This window comes from Carcharhinus amblyrhynchos, chromosome 16 (assembly GCF_965287045.1).
Source record: "Carcharhinus amblyrhynchos chromosome 16, sCarAmb.v2.hapA, whole genome shotgun sequence".
Lineage (NCBI taxonomy): Eukaryota > Metazoa > Chordata > Chondrichthyes > Carcharhiniformes > Carcharhinidae > Carcharhinus > Carcharhinus amblyrhynchos.
The window spans coordinates 14,539,024-14,562,655 of record NC_137339.1 but is presented as its reverse complement, the minus strand read 5'-3'; the positions used below and the strand labels follow the sequence as shown (position 1 = coordinate 14,562,655).

The window sequence follows — 23,632 nt, the reverse complement described above, 5'->3', positions numbered from 1 at the left end:
AGTTCTTGCAATAAGGTATTCGAACAAATGATTTCAACAGTTTGCTCAAAAAACCATCTGACTCGATTTCTCATCATCTTTTGCTGTGGAGCCTCAGGGATGTTATGTGTGGACCACTGCCTGATGGGTCTGTGGTAAAAGGTATTTTGCAATACAAACATGTCAGAGAGGTGGTACAGCACAGTCTGAAGCAATGTGGGCAACCTAGCCTTTGCACTATCAAGACACATTGAAACATCTCAGTATGTGGCAACATTTGGTATTCGTATACTGAGGGCCCGTGCAGAACTTGATATAGCCACATGCAAAGCAGAGTGATCATGCATTTTGATTTGAATTCACTTATCCATGATAAAGATTACCAGTTCACTGTAGTGAAGGAATTGTGACATAGGCTCAAAGGAAGCGAAAATGATCACATTTCCTTCCAAGTCTGAAGGGTAGAACAGACTTGGTTAGAAGTATTTCTGTAAACAATCACTTACATTTTCAGTTATTATTTTTTTTCCCACAACTGACCACATTCCCTAAAGGACACGGCCAAAACTTAAATGCAGCCCTGGTACACATAATATTCTCTGAAAAATAAATCTTTGAGAGTGTGATCTCAACACCTGTCACAAAAATAAGTTGATAGAAAATAATTAGGTACCATTTGTCTTATTCACCCAACGTCAATTACCAAAATATGAACATAATTTCTTGCAGGGTAAGTTTTAGCAAGTTTAAGCAGTGAAAACATTGAATGAAGTGAGTTTCTTCACCAACATAAGAAATTAAATCAAAGTTGCTACTGCAATCACTGAACAAAGCTTCTAAGTCACAGTGACAATTATTCTCCTCGCCTTCATGGCTGCACTTTCTGTGGTTGTTGGAGGTCAATCATCTCAATTCCAACACAACACTGCAGTAGTTGCTTAGGGTAGTGTCCAAGTCCAATCATCTTCAGCTACATCATCACTGATGTTCCTTGCATTATAAGATCAGAAGTGGGGATGTTCACTGATGATTGCACAACGTTCAGCACCATTCATGACTCCTCAGATACGGAAGCAGTCCATTTCCAAATGCAACAGAACTGGACAATATGCAGGTCTGAGCTGACAGATGCTAGGCAATACCATCTCCAAGAAGAATCTAGCCATTGGCCCATGACATTCAATGGCATTACCACATTGCTGAATCTCCCACTAACAACAGCCTGGACGGGTGGGAGGAGGGGGTACCACTGAACAGAAAGTGAACTGGACTAGCCATATAAATACTGTGATTGTAAGAGCAGCTCAGGGGCTAGGACCCCTGCAGTGAGTAACTCACCTTCTGATTCTCCAAGGCCTGTCCAATACCTATGGGACACAAGTCAGGACAGGACAAAACAGCCCATTTGATTGGCATCCCATCCACAAACATCCATTCCCTCTAAAAGCGACATAAAGCAGCAATATGTAATATCAAGATGCACTGCCATAACTCACTAAGCCTCCGTAACAGCACCTTCCAAACCCATGAATACCACCATCTGGATAGGCAAAAATTGTCAGTGATGACCACATCCCATGGAAGAATAAAATTCTATCCTCTATAAACAGGAGATTATCTAAAACCATGTTGCCATGCTATAACTCTCACAGTCATCTTATTCATCTACCACTCAAGTGCTCATTGACTTGCATTGGATTCTGTTGAGTAACATCTCAATTTTTAAATTCTCATCCTTTCCCCCCCCACAATTTCCTCTTTGGCCTTGCCTCTCCATACCTATGGGAACATAGGAGTCAGCCTTTTGGCGATATGATGATGGGTTATGGTTCAAATTCTACCATCCTGTCTGCATACACATCCATTCTGAGCTCCTGTCTGCCCATGCAGATCAACCTCAACTCCCTTGTCTATCAAAAATCTGACTCATCCTTAAATAAATTCAATGGACTTAGCTTCCAGTGCTTTCTGGGGAAGGGGATTTCACAGTGAAAGATTTCAACTCATTTCCATCTGATAAGGTGACCTGTTATTCTTAAACTGTGCCCTCTGGTCCCTATCTCCTGTAATCTCCTCCGCCCACACAGCCCACATAAGTATCTGCACTTATCTAATGCAGGCCTTTTAAGCAACCCCCTTTTAAAATTGCTTCACCAGTGGTAGTGGTGTTCAACTGCAATTTCTGCATTTGCCCCAAACCTCTACCCCCATTCCTGCTTTAAGACATTCTTTAAAACCCATCTCTGATTTAAGGTTTTGGCCATTTATCCTAAGATGACACCAAGCCACATAAGGAGATATTTTGTTCTATGATACTCCTGTGAAGTACCTTGGAATATTTTATGCTAAATGAGCTAAATAAACACAAGTTGTTGTTATATAAATACAAGTCACTGATAGCCATCTGCCTCAGTTCCAGATTTTTATTTTGTTATCAAAGTGCTATATAAATACAAGTCATTGCCACCATTGATTTCACTTTTTCAATAGATTTTACAAATTCATGGATAGAAAACTTTTGCTTATTCACTATTCTCCAATATTGTTTTGGATGATGCAGACACTGGAACGGCTGAAGCAAATAAGGCTGAAAACTCATTGTTCACTACAGCTACATCCTTGCTCACTTCAAATCTCACACAACTTCCCTTTCCCATCCCCATGCTGTTGCCTCCAAAATTGGATGCAGCACATGCATCAAAGCCATGCAGCCATCAATCTTGAGGCTACAATGCATGTGTTGTATCTGATGCATTGGACGGAATAAACAAACTAAGTGACATCACAACAGAACAACAATTACCTAAATCTCTGGCCAATTTCAGCAGCCTGAAAAAAAAACTGCACTTATGTTCCTTAACTAAGCTTTTCTACGACCAGCAAGGAGACATTAGAATTGCATTTATTTTCATACACTTCAAGCATGTTTTTGCAAGCAGTCACAACTGCAAATAAGTTCTCAAGCCACATTTCAACAAAAAAATCCTCATTCACCCAAATATTTCTGCTTAAAGTTACAATGTACCAGATGATCTTTGCCTGGTAATTCTTACATTTGAAAAATCAACAATAGCTTCAGTTGTATACCATTCAGACCAGATAACACAAATATAAAAAGTGAGTTTTTGCTCTAGTGCCAAGCATGGCCTTTCACAGTCTCTATTCTAAATCATAATGATATCAAAATATAAAATGTTACTCACAGGACAATGACAGGTTATTTTAAAATTATAACTGCTGTCAGTCAATAGTGTTAGAATACAAAGATCTTGCCTGCAGCAGTTTATGACTTGCATAATAAATTAAAGACTAATAATTCTTCCATTGTAAATGCATTTGTTTTGCACAGTTGAGTAAGAGTGGATATAGCTGAGTACCATTTGTTTTGAAAAATAATTGGTTAAGTCAAGTGGACTTCAAAATATGAATATGGAATGTTTCACCAACACCTTGAATGTTGATACTTTAGGGATAGCCCATGAAAAAACAGGCATTTCTTTTGCACATATTTCTGCTTGACTGATAGCTATATTTGACAGATACATTTGATTGGCAAGATGTATTTTGTTATTTCTGTTGCCTTCATCCTTTTGTCATCTTTCAAAGAGTAGCAAGAGTTCATTTCTGTGGCAGGGTGGGTGGAGTTCACTAGTTTTTCCTGAAGCCATCAAGATAGGAATTTGAGACTATGGATTACACTTTAATTTTAAAGTGTAATGCTGGCAGTGGAGAAGCTAAGTAGAGAAGATGCTGGAAGTTTCAGCAACATATCTGTCATTGGCTTTTTAAACACAGTCACTGGTCCCGATTTTACTGGCACAGCCACTCCAAAACTGGGGTAGGCAATACTCGCAGAACGGCATTCCCTGTTACCCTCAGGCGCGATCTTACAAGCCTCAGGTGGCCATGCTGGTAAAATTAAGGCCACTGTATTTGCATCTGACCTCTGGGTTTCCTGACCAATTAACACGAACAGATCTGACAACAACTTAAGTCAAGTTCATCCACTGGGATACAAGACTGTCCAGATGTCCTAACAGAACAATGAAGTGCAGCAATGGAATCACAGCCTTGCAAGTCTGGACGATGCTTCACTGATGTTTCCCAGAGCTGATACTGAACATCATAAGGGCCTGCAGGCAGACTCTGTTCTGTGTCTAAGAAGCTTGCCACAGTAAACACTAATGTGCTGCAACATGCTGTCCAGTCCATTCCAGCAGTAAAATGCAGGTTGGCCATGAGAGGGGGGGATAGAGAAAGGGGACAGAAGTGGGGACTTCACTCAAAGAACTTGCACTTCTTACCTTTTGCCTCACCTTACTCCAGGCAGAAATCACAGAATTGTTACAGCTCAGGAGACCATTTGGCCCATGGTATCTGCACCGGCTTTCCAATCAAACACCATAAATTGGTGCCATTCTTTGCCTTTTCACCATACCCCTGCACATGGTTTCTCATCAAATAATCATCTAAAGCCTTTCAGAATGCCTCAGTTGAACCTGCCTCTACCACACTTCCAGGTGTTGTATTCCAGGCCAGTTTGTAAGTTTTTTTTGCACATCTCATCTGGTCAGTGTCTTAAATTGTGCCTCCTGACCTAATGACAAAGTCTGCCCTTGTGCAGGTGCAGGCTAACAATCTTAGGCAAAGCTCTCAAGATCTAAAACTCAGAATGTGGGCCAAAATTAGCAGTCAGAAGATGGGTGAAAGGAGCAGCCTACATGGACAACAACTGAATCCACAGGGATTGCAACACTTAGCAGTAACAGAAAAAGGAGTAAAGATCTGTAGTTCCCAAGTGCATTTGGCATAATGTTAGCTAAATGCTCAGTTTAATTGTTCTGTACAATAAAGATCACTTTTTCCTGAATTTTTCCTGTTTTGCACAAGTTTTGCCTGCTATCTGGCAAGTGGTTTTCTCAATTATGATGAATGATAATATAGAAGTGACAGGTGCCAGTGCAGAGTTGCTTTGTTGATTTTTGGGCTGCTCTGTCCAGGGTAAGAAGAGGTAGTGGATTCTGAATGCTAGATGAGTTAACTGCCTCAGTCTAACTGCAGCATGTGTCCTGATTGCTGAAGCAGCAGGACGTCTGGCTATCTGAAACTTTGTCACTTTTAGGAGAGAGGGATCCAGAAAGTCCCCAAATAGACAGTCCATCAATGAGGAACTTACCTTTGCTAGATTTAAATTAAAAAAGGTGCTTATATCCCTGCTGGGTGACCTAAACTCATCTTTCCGAATTTGGAGCGAGATCCCAGACATTCCCAAATACCTTCACAGTGAGGAAAATTTCAGAGGGCAGTTAAGATTCCACCACGTTTCTGTAGTTTGGAGCCACACGTAGGCCAGACCAAGCAAGGACAGCAGATTACCTTCCCTGAAAATATAGTAGTGAACCACATGGGTTTTACCAGAATCATTGATTGTTTCGTGGTCACCATTATTGAGACTAGCTTTTGATTCCAAATTTATTAATTAATTGAAAACATCGATTATTCAATTTTAAATTCCACCAGCTGTCAAGATGGGGTATGAACCCCAGTTTCCAGAACATTAGCTTGGGCCTTTGCTTACCAGTCCAGTGACATTACAACTACGCCACCACCTCTCTTTGCATTTTCTCATCATTTATAGTTTAAGAGAACAGGAGTGGGCCTGACCATTACAGTAAATAGGTTAGCTTCAAATTGGCACTGGAACTGAAAATGAAAAGGGATGCCATATGTCTTGCGACTTTAAAGTCTAAATTTACAGCAACAAATTTGTTTATATTGTCTTGTCATCAGAACCACAAATGTATGATGTTTTTTGAGACCTATTTTAACAAACTATTGCATATGAAGCTGATACCATCATGCGTGTATCACACAACAAATTCTGCAACTTGGATAGAAGGTAGTCATAGCTTTTACACTGTAAATAAAAAAGTTAAAATCAAGGCAAATTGTTTCTCAACTCCCATATACTCAAACTACCTCTGATTAGTTATTTGACAGGAAATGACTGCTTACTTCTGTCAGCATTCTGCAGATACCATTCCCTCTGGGAAAACTTAGTCCACTCCTCCACTATACCCAACACCTCTCCCATCACTCACGGCACCTTCCCATGCAATCGCAGAAGGTGTAATACCTGTCCCTTTACCTCTTCCATGCATACCAGCCGAGGCCCAAAACACTCATACCAGGGTAAGCAGCATTTCACTTGCACCTCTTTCAATTTGATGTACTGCATTCACTGCTCTCAATGTGGTCTTCTCTATATCAGACAGACCTAAGGAGAAGAAGACCGGGTGAGCGCTTTGCTGAGCGCCTTCAGTCTGTGCACAATCAGGACCCTGACCTTCCCGTTGCTTGCCATTTTTACACGAGCCTGCTCCCATGCCCACATCTGTCCTTAGCCAGCTGCAATGCTCCAGCGTAGCTCAACGCAAACTAAAGGAACAGCATCTCATCTTCCAGTCAGGCACATTACAGTTTTCTGGTCTCAACATCAAATTTAACAATTTCAGATGATTAGCTCTACCCCACCTCGACCCCTTTGTTTTCATTTTAATTTTTTAACTGTTCTCTACCTTTTTTTTAAAATCAAGTTTATTCAGTCCACCTTGTTGTCCAACAAGGGGCATACACGCAATGGGTCACATGAGGGCTGCTCTTGGATGTTTTGAGAGTAGCCTAGTACTTCACATCGTTAGTGTGCGCTTAAACTGGGCCAGATGCTGGGCAACACAACAGCTCAGAAGAACATAAGAAATAGGAGCAGGAGTAGGCCATCTGGCCCTTCGAGCCTGCCCCGCCATTCAATAAGATCATGGCTGATCTGTCGTGGCTCAGTTCCACATTCCCGCCCTCTCCCCATAACCCTTAATCCCCTCTCTTATCAAAAACCCATCAACCCGCGTCTTAAAAATATTTAGCGAGGTAGCCTCCACCACTTCAACAGGCAGAGAATTCCAGAGATTCACCACCCTTTGAGTGAAGAAGTTCTTCCTCAACTCTGTTCTAAACCACGCCCCCCTTTATCTTGAGGCTGTGCCCCCTAGTCCTACTGTCCTTTCTGAGCGGGAAGAGTCTCTCCACCTCTATCCTATCCATCCCATTCATCATCTTATACGTCTCAATGAGTTCTCCCCTCATTCTTCTAAACTCTAACGAGTACAAGCCTAGTTTATTCAGCCTCTCCTCATAGCTCAACCCCCTCAACTCCGGCATCAGCCTAGTAAACCTCCTCTGCACTCCCTCCAAGGCCAAAATATCCTTGCATAAGTACGGCGCCCAAAACTGCACACAGTACTCCAGCTGCAGCCTCACCACTGCCCTATACAGCCACAGCAAGTCCTCCCTACTTTTATATTCAATCCCCCTCGCTATGAAGGCCAGCATCCTATTCGCCTTCCTGACCACCTGCTGCACCTGCAAGCTGGGTTTTTGCGACTCATGCACAAGGACCCCGAGGTCCCTCTACACCGTCGCCTGCTGCAGTTTATCTCCACATAAGTAATAATCCTTCCTACCATTATTCCTACCAAAGTGGACCACCTTGCACTTGCCAACATTAAATTCCATTTGCCAGTTCCTGGCCCATTTGCCCAGCCTATCTAGATCCTTCTGCAGACTCTCCACACCCTCCGCACAATTTGCCTTTCCACCAATCTTGGTCTCATCAGCAAATTTCGACACCATACACTCGGTTCCCTCCTCCAGATCATCTATATAAATGGTAAATAGCTGAGGCCCCAGCACCGACCCCTGGGGCACTCCACTAGTCACCAACCGCCAATCCGAATAGCACCCACTGACCCCCACTCTCTGCCTCCTATTTGACAACCAATCCTCTATCCACGCTAACACCCTACCCCCAATTCCATGTCCCCTGACCTTATGCAATAACCTCTTGTGAGGTACTTTGTCAAACACCTTCTGAAAATCAAGACAGACCACATCCACCGGCTCTCCTCTATCCGCCGCCCTAGACACATCCTCATAGAACTCCAGTAAATTTGTCAGACACGACTTCCCCTTAACGAAACCGTGCTGCGTCTGCTCTATCAAGCAATTCCCCTCAAGATGCCTCGCTATTTCCTCCTTGATGATGGATTCTAACATTTTACCTACAACAGACGTTAAACTAACCGGCCTATAATTCCCCGCCTTTTGCCTGGCACCCTTCTTCAACAATGGCGTAACATTAGCTGCTTTCCAATCTTCCGGCACTTCCCCGGAATCCAGCGACGTCTGGAAAATAACCACCAAGGCATCCACTATCACCTCCGCCATTTCTTTCAGAACCCTCGGATGCATTCCATCCGGTCCTGGGGACTTGTCCACAATCAGCCCCTCCAGTCTGTCGAGCACCACCTCTCTAGTAACAGTAATGTCATCGAGACCCTCCAGTCCTACCACCGTTCCATCTTTAACACCCGGCAAATTATTCACGTCCTCCTCCATTAAGACCGAAACAAAAAAGTTATTCAAGACCTCAGCCATTTCCCCATCCCCTACCACTAAGTCCCCCTTCTCATCCTCTAAGGGTCCAACGTTCACCCGAGCCAGCCTCTTCCTTTTTATATACTTATAAAAACTCTTGCTATCCTTTTTTATATTAAGCGCTAGCCCAGCTTCATAGTTTATCCTACCCTTCTTTATCAATTTCTTTGTCAATCTTTGTTGACATTTAAACCTCTCCCAATCCTCTTCTTGCCCACTACTCTTAGCTACTCTAAACGCCTCTGCTTTTAATTTAACACTTTCCTTCACCTCCTTCGTTATCCACGGCTGATTACCTCTCCTCCTACGGTCCTTTTTGACCATTGGAATAAATTTCTGCTGAGCACCAAGAAAGTTCTCCTTAAAAATCCTCCACTGCTCCTCAGCAGACCTACCTTCCAACGCGCTCCCCCAGTCCACATTCGCCAATTCCTCTCTCATCCTACCGTACTCCCCTCTGTTCAAACAAAGGATGCGTGTCCGGGAACCCACTTTGTCGTCCTCCATCTGCACCAGAAACTCCACCATACAATGATCACTCTCCCCAAGAGGATCCTTCACCGCAAGGTCCCTGATTCTACCCACCTCATTACATAACACCAGATCCAAAACAGCTCGCTCCCTCGTCGGCTCCAACACACACTGTTCCAGGAAACTATCCCGGCAGCATTCCAAGAACTCCTCCTCGAGCCCACCACGTCCAACATGGGTCGACCAATCAATACGCAGATTGAAATGCCCCATAATTACGGCCATCCCATTCCTGCACGCCGCACTTATTTGCGCGTTAACAGCCCGCCCCACCTCCAGATCATTATTCGGGGGCCTATAGACGACACCCAGCAGCGTCTTCCTCCCTTTGCTGTTCCTAATCTCCACCCACAACGATTCCACTTTCTGCTCTTTGGCTCCAATATCATCCCTTGCTACCACCCTGATGCTATCCTTAATCAGCAGAGCTACGCCCTCCCCCCCCACTTTTCCCTCCCGCCTATCCTTCCTAAACACTTGATACCCCTGGACATTCAGCTCCCAGTCCCTGTCACCTTGCAGCCACGTCTCTGTAATGGCCACCAGATCATATCCATTTGTGTCGATCTGCGCCACCAGCTCATCCACTTTATTCCGAATGCTTCATGCATTCAGATAAAGTGCCTTCATCCCAGCCTTCCCCTGGACCCTATTCATACTCACGCCCCCTACTCCCTTTATTATTGGGACATCCTCGGCCTCCACCCTTACCTGTACCCTCTCCTTAACTTTAGGCCTCGTAACATCACCTACCCTCGCACCCTCCCCCCCCTAATTAGTTTAAAGCCCTGTCTACAGTCCTCTTTACACGATTCGCCAGCACTCTGGTCCCAGCACGGTTCAGACCAACCCCATCCCGCCCGAACAGGTCCCACCTACCCCAATACTGGTGCCAATGCCCCATAAATTCAAACCCATTCCTCCCACACCAATCCGAGCCACCCATTCACTTCCTTAATCCTATCAACCCTACGCCCGTCTGCACTCGGTTCAGGCAGTCGCCCAGAGATGACCACCTTGTCGGTTCTACTTTGTAATTCCATTCCCAGCTTTTCATACTCCTTCCCCAGATCCTCAGTTCGCATCTTGCCTACGTCGTCGGCACCCACGTGAACCACAACGACCGGATTCTCACCCTCCCACTCCAGGTTCCTCTGCAGCCCAGATGCGACATCCCGGACCCGAGCACCAGGCAGACAACACCCCCTTCTGTGCACTTTGTCATTGTGACAAAGGACAGTGTGAATACCCTTCACCCCACTATCCCCAATTACAACTATGTTCCTTTTCACCTTCTCTTTGCCTATGCCCTGCTGTATCACTGTACCGTGTGCAGTTTGCTCACCGACCTCACCTCCCTCGTCCTCGTCCAGACTGGAAGCAAGAACCTCAAACCTGTTATGCAGCTTGAGAGGCTGAGGCCTCCTCTCCCCACCCCCCTTCCTCCTCTCAGCAGCCCCCTCTTGTTCCTGACCCTTAGAGTTAGCCAGTCTAGGGGGGGTGGATGTCTCTTGCACCCCATTGACAATGGCACCCTTGAGCCTCAGCGTCTGTAGCTCAGAGGCCAGCTCATCTACCTTGAGCTGGAGCTCCTCCAGCAACCTGCACTTACTGCAGACATGGTCACCGGGGAGGACCCTGGGGTCCACCAGTTCCCACATCATACAGAAACCACACATCACATGCGCCTCCATTATTCACTGTAGTAATTTGGAAAATTTCCACTCAAACTCACCTGGCCCTTTTTCTCTCCAGCCCTTTTGATATTAAGCCCTAATAGCTCACTCTACTTCCCTCTCACTCCACTGCCCGCTACGACGCTGCCCGCTGTCGAGACCAGTGCTATCACTGTTTGCTGTGCAGACACATGGATTTGGGCCAGTGTCTGCAGGAGTTTGCGCATTCTCCCTGTGCTTGCGTGGGTTTTCCAGTTTCCTCCCACACCCCAAAGGTGTGCTCTTAGGCTGACTGGTGTAACAAATTGTCCCTAAATTAGTCTTCCCTCAATGTAGAATGCCATAAGCATAGGCAAGGGTCATGGGTGGAGAGGGGACTCAATGTTAAAATGGCGGCGCGGGCTCGTTAGGCCAAAGGGCCTGTTTCCCATGCTGTGTTGTTCTTTGTTCATTTTTCTTCCCCTCCTTGTCCTTGTATTTTACTCTCCTTACCTTTACTCCCTCTTTGCATCCCCTTTCCACACCTTTTCTCCATTTTATATCTCTCCCACCCATCTCCCCTCTTCTCTCCATATTTTCATCTGTTATAGTTTACCCTCCGATTTCAGATTCTCGCACTATAGAGTGCCATTAGCAGCCTTCACCCTTGTTATGTGGCCATGACTCATCTTTCATTCCCTCACCCTACAGAGTAAATACCTCCCACTTTCTATGCCTTTTAGCTTTGACAAAGGGTCATCCGAACGTGAAATGTCAGCTCTTTTCTCTCCTTATGGACGCTGCCAGGCTTGCTGAAATTTTCCAGCATTTTCTCTTTTGGTTACATAATTTAGTTGGTTACAAAGATGAAATGATCAATCACTTCATGCAATAGATGCTACTGGGGTCAGGGAAAGAAAGAAAGTGTTGCATGTGTGAGTTATCAATGGATGCGGAGCCTTAAATTGTATCTAATTACCTTCAGCCAGGAGTCTAATTATAAGCATAATTCTCCCTTAAGAATCAAGATGTTGGTGAAATCAAGGAAAGAGATGAAAAGTTTAATTTTTAAATACAAGATGTATCTTTTTGGTAGTGGCCATAATTGTTACCTTGAACACGGCATGCTCAGCATTTGAAAGGGCCGAACGCCTATTTCAATGTAATGCTACTCTGTACGATCAGGTTAATCGTAAGCCAAAAATGGAAGATGAAAGAAGTGAAGACCTATAGAAAATTCAGAAAATATACAAAGATCAACAGGGCAATAACAGTGAATGATTTTATTTACTCCATGACAGGCTAGAGTGCAGATAATGCAAGTGATTAATTGGGAAATGCAACCAAGACAGAACCCAAGGTCAGTAGGTTTCGAGTCCAAGAAAAATAATTACTCGATTTAGTTCTGGTAAATTAGTTTAGCACAAGAGAAGAAAAATGACTATTAAGTCTCAGATTCAATGTAAAAGTACAAATGGTTAATGAAAAGGCACAGAGGAATAAGTTGCAATGGAAAAAGCAGAAGTGAAATAAAAGGGTATCGGGCCAAATTGATGGGGCAAAAAACATTAGCAGGCAAGTCAACAAATCAACAATGAAAAATCTTCAAATGAGATGTATAGAAAACAAATATACTACAGTATATCCATAATTTCTACTTGCTTATGCACATGGACATAGATTTGAACGTTGTAGGCAGGCAATTGGTTTAGTTATCTGTCACCAAATCTTGCTACATCTCTTGGCTATAAAGGGATGGGCAGAAAGCATACAGAAAATGTATACACAGAAAGCACACAAACAAAAGTCAGGAAGAGAAAAACAAAATTATAACTTTGTTAAAATTACCAACTGAAATAAAATTTATATATCTCCATGTCTGTGCTAATAACATTCTTGGATGCATTACCTTAGTAGTATCAGCGGTCATGACACTAAAGAAAGAGCCTCAACATGTATAGTTGGCATCAAGTCAAACTCTGGGTGACTGTAACCTGAATGAATTCATTACTTGAAAGAGAACACCAAGAGGCAATCATTTCTAATTGACAGAATAACTGTAATTCTTAGTTTTTGTTTTTTTTTGAAAACACATCATGTTGTGGCTATTTCGTTAAGCAAATGTGAATCTTTGTTCAGTGGTTCAACATTTTTCCAGCATGTTCTGTATATTGATTTGTTCAGGAATATGAAAAGTTGTTAATATTTATTTTATGCTCCTAACCCAAAGTCTTTGCATTTGTCAGAAGACAGGCAAGATGACTAGAATATCTTCATGGTAACCAGCAAGTTAATAGGAGGCAGCTCTTGGATTAGAAATACAATCATTCTGCCTGAACAGATTGGAATGCAGTTATGCAAGCTGCATCACTACATGAATACATGATGACCATCACAATAAAGGGTGTGCCATCCAATGAAGCAGGTCATATTTTCTACAGCACGGGCACTCATTTTTTAGTTAAACTATTTTAGAAACTTAGCAACATTTACTACACCAAAATGTTAATTTTCTGCAAAACAAAACAGCAATGGCATTTTATGCCCCTTCTTAATTTAGAAAGCAGTGCTGCTTAAGACCCATAAATCTGATTTTGTTTTTACTTATTAGTGTAAAAAGTAGGCTTACATTAACATAGCAATGAAGTTACTGTGAAAATCTCCTAGTCTCCACACTCCAGTGCCTGTTCGGACATTCAGAGGGTGAGGGTGAATTTTAGCATGACCTATGCACCTAACCAGCACGTCTTTCAGATTGTGGGAGGATACCAGAGCACCCAGAGGAAGCCCACACAGACATGGGGAAAACATGCATACCCTGCAAAGACAGTGACCCAAGCCAGGAATTGAACATGCGTCTCTGGTGCTGTGAGGCAGCAGTGCCAACCACTATGCCACGATGCAAATGCCAAGATTTTAAAAAAAAAGGTAATCATCCTGGAATTTATTTTCATACAAAGAAATGAGGAATTTATTGGCATATGCATTAACGTATTTGTTGTATTAATAAATGCTTTAGCTCAGTGCTAGCTGTCTCAAGATCAGATTGGTGCTAATCAGGGAAAAAATCAAGCCCCACTCCAAGCTGTCACTGATACAGTAAAGTGGGAGAGGCACTATTGATTTGTTTTAGGAACACGAGTAGGCTATTCAACCCATCGAGCTTGCTCCACCATTCAATATGATCATGGCTGATCAGAACACTTCAATGTTCCCTTAACCCATTATATTATTGTTAATCAGAAATCTATCAATCTCTACTTTAAACATACTCAACTTCCACAGCCCTCTGAGTAAAGAATTTCAAAAATTCACAATCTTCTGTGTAAAGAAATTTCTTCTCATCTCAGTCCTAAGTGGCATTCCACTTATTTTGAAATTGTGCCGCCTTGGCTATAGACTCACCAAGCAAGGGAAACATCTGACGTGCTTCTATCCTGTTTGTAGGCTTCAGTGAAATTACCTCACCTTCTTCAAACTCTACAGAATACAAGCCGAGTTTGCCCAATCTCTCTGCATAAGGCAGTCCCGCCATCTCTGAAACAAATCTGGTGAACTTTCATTCCCCTTATGGCAGTAATATCCTTTCTGAGGTAAAGGGAACCAAAGCTTTGCATAGTACTCCAGAGCACTCTAGCATATCCAAGACATTGTGAACAGCTGGAGCCCAGGTACCCCATTAGCCACAGCCTGCAAAATGCCAGAATGATCCTTTAAGTCCTACACTGTTTCCTGCCGGTTCACCAATCCTTAATCCATGCTAGAATGTTGCCTCCAATCCCATGTTCTTTTATTTTGCTAATCAACCTCATGTGAGGGATTTTATCAGAAGCCTTCTGAAATTCCAAATATACCATATCCAATGACTTTCCAATGTCAATTTTGATAGTGATATCTTCAAAAAACTCCAAGAAGTCATCAAACATAATTCCATTCATAAATTCATGCTGGCTGTGCCCAGATTAAGATTGTTCAAGAGTCCATTTATCACATCCTTTGTAAAAGATTCCTGTATTTTCTCTACTAATGATAAATAAGAACATAAGAAATAGGAGCAGGAGTAGGCCATCTAGCCCTTCGAGCCTGCCCCGCCATTCAATAAGATCATGGCTGATCTGTCGTGGCTCAGTTCCACATTCCCGCCCTCTCCCCATAACCCTTAATCCCCTCTCTTATCAAAAACCCATCAACCCGCGTCTTAAAAATATTTAGCGAGGTAGCCTCCACCACTTCAACGGGCAGAGAATTCCAGAGATTCACCACCCTTTGAGTGAAGAAGTTCTTCCTCAACTCCGTTCTAAACCACCCCCCCTTTATCTTGAGGCTGTGCCCCCTAGTCCTACTGTCCTGTCTGAGCAGGAAGAGTCTCTCCACCTCTATCCTATCCAGCCCATTCATCATCTTATGTGTCTCAAATGAGATCTCCCCTCATTCTTCTAAACTCTAACGAGTACAAGCCTAGTTTATTCAGCCTCTCCTCATAGCTCAACCCCCTCAACTCCGGCATCAGCCTAGTAAACCTCCTCTGCACTCCCTCCAAGGCCAAAATATCCTTGCATAAGTACGGCGCCCAAAACTGCACACAGTACTCCAGCTGCGGCCTCACCAATGCCCTATATAGCCGCAGCAAGACCTCCCTACTTTTATATTCAATCCCCCTCGCTATGAAGGCCAGCATCCCATTCGCCTTCCTGACCACCTGCTGCACCTGCAAGCTGGGTTTTTGCGACTCATGCACAAGGACCCCGAGGTCCCTCTGCACCGTCGCCTGCTGCAGTTTTTCTCCACGTAAGTAATAATCCTTCCTACCATTATTCCTACCAAAGTGGACCACCTTGCACTTGCCAACATTAAATTCCATTTGCCAGTTCCTGGCCCATTTGCCCAGCCTATCTAGATCCTTCTGCAGACTCTCCACACCCACCACGCAATTTGCCGTTCCACCAATCTTGGTCTCATCAGCAAATTTCGACACCATACACTCGGTTCCCTCCTCCAGATCATCTATATAAATGGTAAATAGCTGAGGCCCCAGCACCGACCCCTGGGGCACTCCACTAGTCACCAACCGCCAATCCGAATAGCACCCACTGACCCCCACTCTCTGCCTCCTATTTGACAACCAATCCTCTATCCACGCTAACACCCTACCCCCAACTCCATGTCCCCTAACCTTCTGCAATAACCTCTTGTGAGGTACCTTGTCAAACGCCTTCTGAAAATCAAGACCGCATCCACCGGCTCTCCTCTATCCACCGCCCTAGACACATCCTCATAGAACTCCAGTAAATTTGACAGACACGACTTCCCCTTAATGAAACCGTGCTGCGTCTGCTCTATCAAGCAATTCCCCTCAAGATGCCTCGCTATTTCCTCCTTGATGACGGACTCTAACACTTTACCTACAACAGACGTTAAACTAACCGGCCTATAATTCCCTGCCTTTTGAATAGCTAACAAGTTCCCTGTTTTCTCTCTCCCTCAAGTAATATGGTGACATTTGCTACCTTCTAATCTTCAGGAACTAACCAAAATCAATAGGATTTTGGAAGATGATCACCAGTGCATTCACTATCTTTATAGCAACCTATTTCAGCATTCTGCTGAAGAGTGATCACTGCATGCTTGAAGTTCAGATTCAGTTACATCTTCAAAGAACTCCAGCAAATTAGTCAAACATCATTTATCCTTCATGAAGCCATGCTGACTCTGATGGATTATGCTTTGACTTTCCAAATGTCCTGTCACTACTTCCTTAGTGAAACATAACTAAATTAGATGTTTCCCAACATGAAAATTAACCTAGATAAAATATTATAGGGAGTACATGAGTAGACACTCCAGTTTACTTTAACATTTTGTTTGAAGTAACATGACTCTAATGCTGCAAGGTATCAACAGTGAAACAGGAGATCACAACTACTGCAAGTTAGTTTGTATTTTGCATTTTCAGTGATGAACGAATAAGGAGTCTCAAAGAGACAGGTTAAAAGTTAGGTTATCATACTGCATATCACAAATTCCATGCTTAAGTAGTTGTACAAGCAAGAACATGGTTTAGACTCAAATTACACAAGGTAAAGCCTTAAAACAGACCTCTGTGGAATCAACAATTGATCATTTTGAAAAGTTCACAAAATATGAATGGTAAATATGCACATCTGCAGAAAGTGTAAGCAGCTAGATGAATTGTTGAACTGCAGACATTGCACAACATAAGGGAAGGGGAGGCACCTAGGCACTTTGTTCTAAAAGGCAGTCACATCTCTTAGAACATGGCAATGTGTTCCGGACAGATTGAGGGACATTAGGATGTCAAGGGGCAAATAAGATTACAGAGATGAATGCATGCTCAACGACTGGTGTGGAAAAAGTGGATTATGGTTCATGGGTCACTGGAATCAATATGTACCGTTGGGACAATCGACACCTGTACAGTTTTGGGACGAGTACTCTACCAAGCCACATGACTAAGGAAGTAGATAGGGCTTTAAAGAAAGCAATGGGAGTTGGGTGAAGGTGTGTGGTGCATGAAAGATGTCACAAATCAAGGGTAAATTCAAGGCAGGAGCCCATAATAGTTATGTGGAAAATGAGGGTAATAGAATAACAGGAAGCAGAAATAAAACTCAAGAATACACTAACAAATCAAGACTAGATGTTACAAAGATAACAAAAAGGCAAAACCTAAGGCTCTGTATCTAAATTTTACATAGCATTCATTACAAAGTGAATTAATTGACAGTGCACATTAAAGTAAATAGTCATGGCTGCAGGATGACAAGGATTGCATCATGATTGTTGTGGGTTATGTGACATAGCAGAATAGGAAACTAGGACTAAACTGGACAAGATACTGGGCAAGGCGACAGCTCAGTGACTATCACTGATTGCTGTGCAGACACATGGATTTGGGCCGGTGTCTGTGGGAGTTTGCGCATTCTCCCCGTGCTTGCGTGGGTTTTCTCCGGGTGCTCCGGTTTCCTCCCGCACCCTAAAGATGTGCTGTTAGGCTGATTGGCAGGAATAAATTAAATAAATCCGGATGGCCATAAAACATTAGACAGGGGTCGTGGGTGGAGAGGGGGACTGGTGGTGTCGAGATGGCGGCGCGGGCTCGTTGGGCCGAAGGGCCTGTTTCCCGGGCTGATTTTGTTCTTTGTAAAGGTGGAGTGATAACACTCTTAATTAAGGATGGCATTGTGCAATAGTCAGAGATGCTCTTGGTTCAGGACATTAGGGTGTAGAATTGGTATCAGTGGAATAGAGGAATAGTTAGGGAAAAAAGTCATTAGTGGGAGTGGTCTAAAGCCCCCCCGCCATTGTAACCTTTCTTTTTTAATTCCAATTCAATCAATTCAAGTCCAATTCAGAGTTTCAACAAGTTGAGACATTCCCGATCCAAGCTGACAAGACAGGGCTCTCACTTCCTGTCTTGAGCTTGATCCACATGATCCAAGCTGATTGAGTAGGTGCAGCTCCTCCTCCAAGGCTTGATCTCATTTGCATCTTAGCCAAAAGGCCAAGATGCCGCTTTTAAAAATTGCTTCAAATGAAGCTAAAAATGTAACTTAATGACTTCAACCAAGCACAGCATGTCGATACTACAACTGATCTTAGCCAAAAGGCAAGTGTGCAAGTAGTAATATTGGGTACATCTGATAAACAGATGATAATCATAGGTGATTTTAATCCACACAACCTGGACAAATTAGAGTGGCAGTGGGTGAAGGGGTTCATAAACTGTTTCAGATAGTTTCTTAGAGCAGCACATTCTGGAACCAACCAGGAAGCAGGATATTGTGATGTGTGTAAAGTACGCAATTAATGAATGATCTCCAAGTAAAGGCACTCCTTGGTAGCGGCAATCACAATATGATTGAATTTTATATCCAGTTTGAAAGGGACAAGAGTGGGTCTCAGACTAATATTCTGAGCTTAAGTAAGAGCAACTATGTGAGCATGAAAACAGAGCTAGCTGAAGTGAACAGGGATATGAAGCTAGAAAACAGGTCAAAAGAGAAGCAATGACAAACTTTAAAATTGAATATTTCAGAACACTCAAAATAAGTACACTTATACAAAAAAGAAAAATTCTAAGCAGCAACCCACCATCCTTGGTTAACTAAAGTAGTTAAGGAAAGTATCACACTTAAGGAAAAGGCATATAGCTGTGCAAAGACGAGTGGCAAGTGAGAATATAAAGAATAGCAGAAAATGACTAAAAGGTTCATTGGCAGAAATAAATTAGAGTACAAGAAGAAGGTGGCTGAAAATGTAAAAATGGATAGCAAGAGTTTCTACAGTTATTTGAAAAGGAAGAAAGCAAATAAAGTGAGTGACAATGGGGCATTAAAGTCGATAATAAAAAACGCAGATGAAATTAGTAAATATTTTGCTTGTCTTCACTTAGAACCTACAAAAAACATTTCAATAATAACTGTAAATTAGGTGGTGGAAGGGAGAGGGGAATTTGGCGAAATTACATTTGATTTATTATTGTCATATGTATTAATTTACAGTGAAAAGAATTGTTTCTTGCATGCTTTCCAGATAAAGCATACCATTCATAGAGAAGAGAGTGCAAGAACGTCGTGTTACAGTCATAGCTAGGGTGTAGAGAAAGATCAACTTAATATAAGATAGGTTCATTCAAAAGTCTGATGGCAGCAGGGAAAAAGCTGTTCTTGAGTTCGTTGGTACATGTCCTCAGACTTTTGTATCTTTTTCCCCAATGGAAGATGATGGAAGAGAGTATATCCAGGATGCATGGAGTCCTCAATAATAAGAACATAAGAAATAGGAGCAGGAGTAGGCCATCTAGCCCTTCGAGCCTGCCCCGCCATTCAATAAGATCATGGCTGATCTGTCGTGGCTCAGTTCCACATTCTCGCCCTCTCCCCATAACCCTTAATCCCCTCGCTTATCAAAAACTCATCAACCCACGTCGTAAATATATTTAGCGAGGCAGCCTCCACCACTTCAACAGGCAGAGAATTCCAGAGATTCACCACCCTTTGAGTGAAGAAGTTCCTCCTCAACTCCGTTCTAAACTGCCCCCCCTTTATCTTGAGGCTGTGCCCCCTAGTCCTACTGTCCTTTCTGAGCGGGAAGAGTCTCTCCACCTTTATCCTATCCATCCCATTCATCATCTTATATGTCTCAATGAGATCTCCCCTCGTTCTTCTAAACTCTAACGAGTACAAGTCTAGTTTATTCAGCCTCTCCTCATAGCTCAACCCCCTCAACTCCGGTATCAGCCTAGTAAACCTCCTCTGCTGGGCAACCTTAACAGGCCTCAATTAGGGACATCTTTTGATGCCAACCAAACAAAGTAACTTAAGGACAATTCAAAAGGGGCAGCTCCCAAAGTGGAAAGGTAATTTAAAACATCAAATTAAAATGTGATTATAGGGGTCAGTAGTACACTTCAGCCCCTGCGGTGCCGCTGCTTTTCCAAGACACGGGACGTGTAGTCAGTGTCAATGGTGGGAGGTTGGTTTAAGTGATGGACTAGGCTTCATTCACGATCCTTTATAGTTTCCTGCAGCCTTGGACAGAACAGGAGCCATATCAAGCTGTGATACAATCACTATGGAAGCAGTACTAGGCAAACTGATGTAGCTGCGAACTGCCAAGTCTTTGGGCTGATGAACTTCATCCCAAGATCTTAAAAGAGGTGGTTAATGAGGTAATAATAAGGTGGCTAACGAGGTTGATGTTAACTTTCCAAAATTCACTAGATTTCTGTAAAGGTTCCATCAGACTAAAAAGTAAAAGTATGAACACTATCTAAAGAGGGGGGGGCAGCAGAAAACAGGAAGCTAGGTAGAGTCAGCATGGTTTTGTGGAAGGCAAAGTATGCTTAACCAATTTATTGGAGTTCTCTGATGGAGTAACATACACTATGGATAAGGGGAGCCTGTAAATGCACTGGATTTGGATTTTCAGAAGGTATTTCATAAGGTGCCACATCAAAAGTTACTGGGGAAAATAAAAGCTCATAATTGGAGTGACATATTAGCATGATTGGCTGGGTGGCAGAAAGCGGAGAGCATGCATAAATGGGTGTTTGATTGGCAAGACGTAACAAGTGGAGTTCCACAGGGGTTTGTGCTGATGCCTCAAATTTTTACAATTTATATCAATGACTAAGGTGAGGGGAGTGAAGGTATGATTGCTAAATTTGCAGATGACACTAAGATAGGTAGGAAAGTATATTGTGAAAAGGTGCAAGGACGTTGCAGATGGGCATAGATAGGTTGAGTGAATGGCCAAAAATCTGGTAGATGGCATACAGTATAGTAGTGAGAATATATGAAGTTGCTCACTTTGGTAGGAAGAATAAAAAGGCAGAGCATTACTTAAACGGAGAACTTCTGCAGAACTGCAAGATGCAGAGAGATCCAAGTGTTCTGGTGCTCGAGTCACAATAAGTTTGTATGGAGGTACAGTAGGTAATTAAGAATGCTAATGGAATGCTGTCCTTTATAATGAGAAGAATCATATTAAAGTAAGGATGTGTTGCTTCAGTTACACTGGACATTGGTGAGATCAAATCTTGAATACTGTGTGCAGTTTTTGCCTGCTTATTCAAGAAGGGATGTAAATGTATTGGAGGGGGTTCAGAAGTCTACTCCATTGACACTTGAAATAAACAGGCCTTTTATGAGGAAAGGGTTGGGCAGATTCCTCTGTCATTCATCAGAGCGGGAACCTTCTGGACAAGTAGCAAAAGATTGGGCAGATTGTGCTAGTCTCCACTGAAGTTTAGAAGAGGTAACTTGATTGAAGTATACAAGATCCTTAAAAGGTAAGAAAGTTTCCTCTTGTGGGTGAGTCCAGAACTAAGGGGCACCATTTTAAAATTACGAGTTGTTCTTTTAAAACAGATGAGGAGAATTTATTTTCTGAGAGAGTTGAGAGACTTTGGAACTTCTCTTCAGTAGTCAGTGGAAGTGGGGTCATCGAATACTTTCAAAGCAGAGGTAGGTAGATTCTTGTTAGGAAAGAGAATCAAATGTTATGGGTAGCTGGATGGGAATGTGAAATCTGAAACACAAACAGATCAGCCATGATCTTACTGATTGGTGGCACATGCTTGAGACACCAAATGACCTACTTCTGCTCCTATGTCACGTTTGTATCTAAAAACACAATTAGGGCTTCATTAACATGACAAACTATGAAATCAAAACTCTCTCAAACATCTGAATCGCTCCTGCCTTTCAACATAACAAAGGAGCTAGGAGTAGGAATAGACAATTCAGCCCCTCAAACTTGCTTCACCATTCACTACAATCATGGCTGATCTCATCTGGGTCTCATTTCCACTTTTCTGCACATTTTCCATAACCTTTAACCAATTGTTAATTAAAATCTGTCTATCACCTCAAATTCACTTAACATCTCAGCATCAATCTCACTCAGGGAGGTGATGACCTAGTGGTATTATCACTAGACTATTAATCCAGAGACCCAGGGTAATGCTCTGGGGACCCGGGTTCGAATCCTGCCCTGACAGATGGTGGAATTTGAATTCAATAAAAAAAAATCTGGAATTAAGAATCTACTGATGACCGTGAGACCATTCTCAATTGTCGGAAAGACCTAACTGGTTCTCTAATATCCTTTAGGGAAGGAAATCTGCTGTTCTTACTTGGTCTGGCCTACCTATGACTCCAGATCCACTGCAATGTGGTTGACTCTTTACTGCCCTTGGGCAGTACTGAATTCCATTGATTCATGATCCTTTGAGAGAAGAAGTTTCTTCTCATCTGTTTTAAATCTGCGACCCCTTATTCTAAAACTATAACCTCTCATTCTAGGTTAACTCAAGAGGAAACATCTATTTTGTTAATCACCTTTATTATCTTATATATCTCAATCAGATCCCCTCTCATTCTTCTAACTCTTGGACAATATAGGCCTAACCTGCTCAAGCTTTCTTAATAAGACATATTCCTCATCTCTGGAATCAAACTAATGAAACTCTTCTGAACTCCAATGTAACTACATTGTAACTACATCCTTTCTCAAGTAAGGGAATAACAAAATGTACACACTACTCCAGGCACAGTCTCCTTCATGCTTTGTACAATTGCAGCAACACTTCTCTACTTTTCATACTCTATTCCTTTAGCAATAAATGCCAAAATCCGATTTACCTTTTTTTATTACTTGCTGTACCTGCATACTAGTTTTCTGTGATTCATGCACAAGGACACCCAGATTTCTCTGCATCTCTGAAGTTTCTCTCCATTTAGACAATAAGTTGCCTTCTATTTTTCCAATCAAATGGATAACCTCACACTCAACCATATTAAACTTCATCACCAAATTCTGGCTCATTTACTTAACCTATCCATATTTATTTGTAAACTTCATATTTCTTTATTGCAGCTTACTATCCCACCTAGTTTAGCATGATCTGCAAATTTGGCTACAACATCTTGCATCCAAGTCACTAATATAGATTGTAAATAGTTGGGACTCTGAGGACTAAACCCTGTGGCACCTCACTCATTACATCGTGCTAACCAGGAAAAGGCCCATTTATTTTGACTCTCCACTTTGTCAGATAGTCAGTCCTCCATCGAATCTAAATTATCCCTAACCCCATGTAATCTTGCTTTAAGTGTTTTTTTTTTGCACAGCACCTTATCAAATGCCTTCTGGAAGTCCTGACATACTAGAACTACAGGATCCCCATTATCCACTTTATTTGTACCACCTTCAAAGAACTCCAGCAAATTAGTCAAACATGATTTGCACTTCACAAAGTCAAGCTCACTTTGATGGATTAAATTTTGACTTTCTAAATGTCCTGTCATTACTTTCTTAATAATGGATTCTAACGAGCATAGATAGCACGGTTGTCTCAGGACCCAAGTTCAATACCAGCCTCGGGGAGCGTGTGGAGTTTGCACGTTCTGTCCATGTCTGTGTGAGCTTTCTCTGGGTGTGCCAGTTTC

General features: G+C 42.6%; 1 protein-coding gene across 4 annotated transcripts in view; it reads right to left on the bottom strand.

The window, feature by feature from the left end:
- Positions 1 to 23,632, bottom strand: part of osbpl2b (oxysterol binding protein-like 2b) — an 83,209-nt gene that overhangs the window by 39,607 nt on the left and 19,970 nt on the right. Inside the window, exon 1 of one of the 4 annotated variants that reach the window (XM_080204745.1) lies at positions 11,771 to 11,790. The exons of the other annotated variants lie outside the window; for them this stretch is intronic. The gene's annotated coding sequence lies outside the window, so the exon portion shown is untranslated. Of the gene's footprint in view, positions 1 to 11,770; positions 11,791 to 23,632 lie in introns of those variants that run through there. 4 annotated transcript variants of the gene reach the window in all.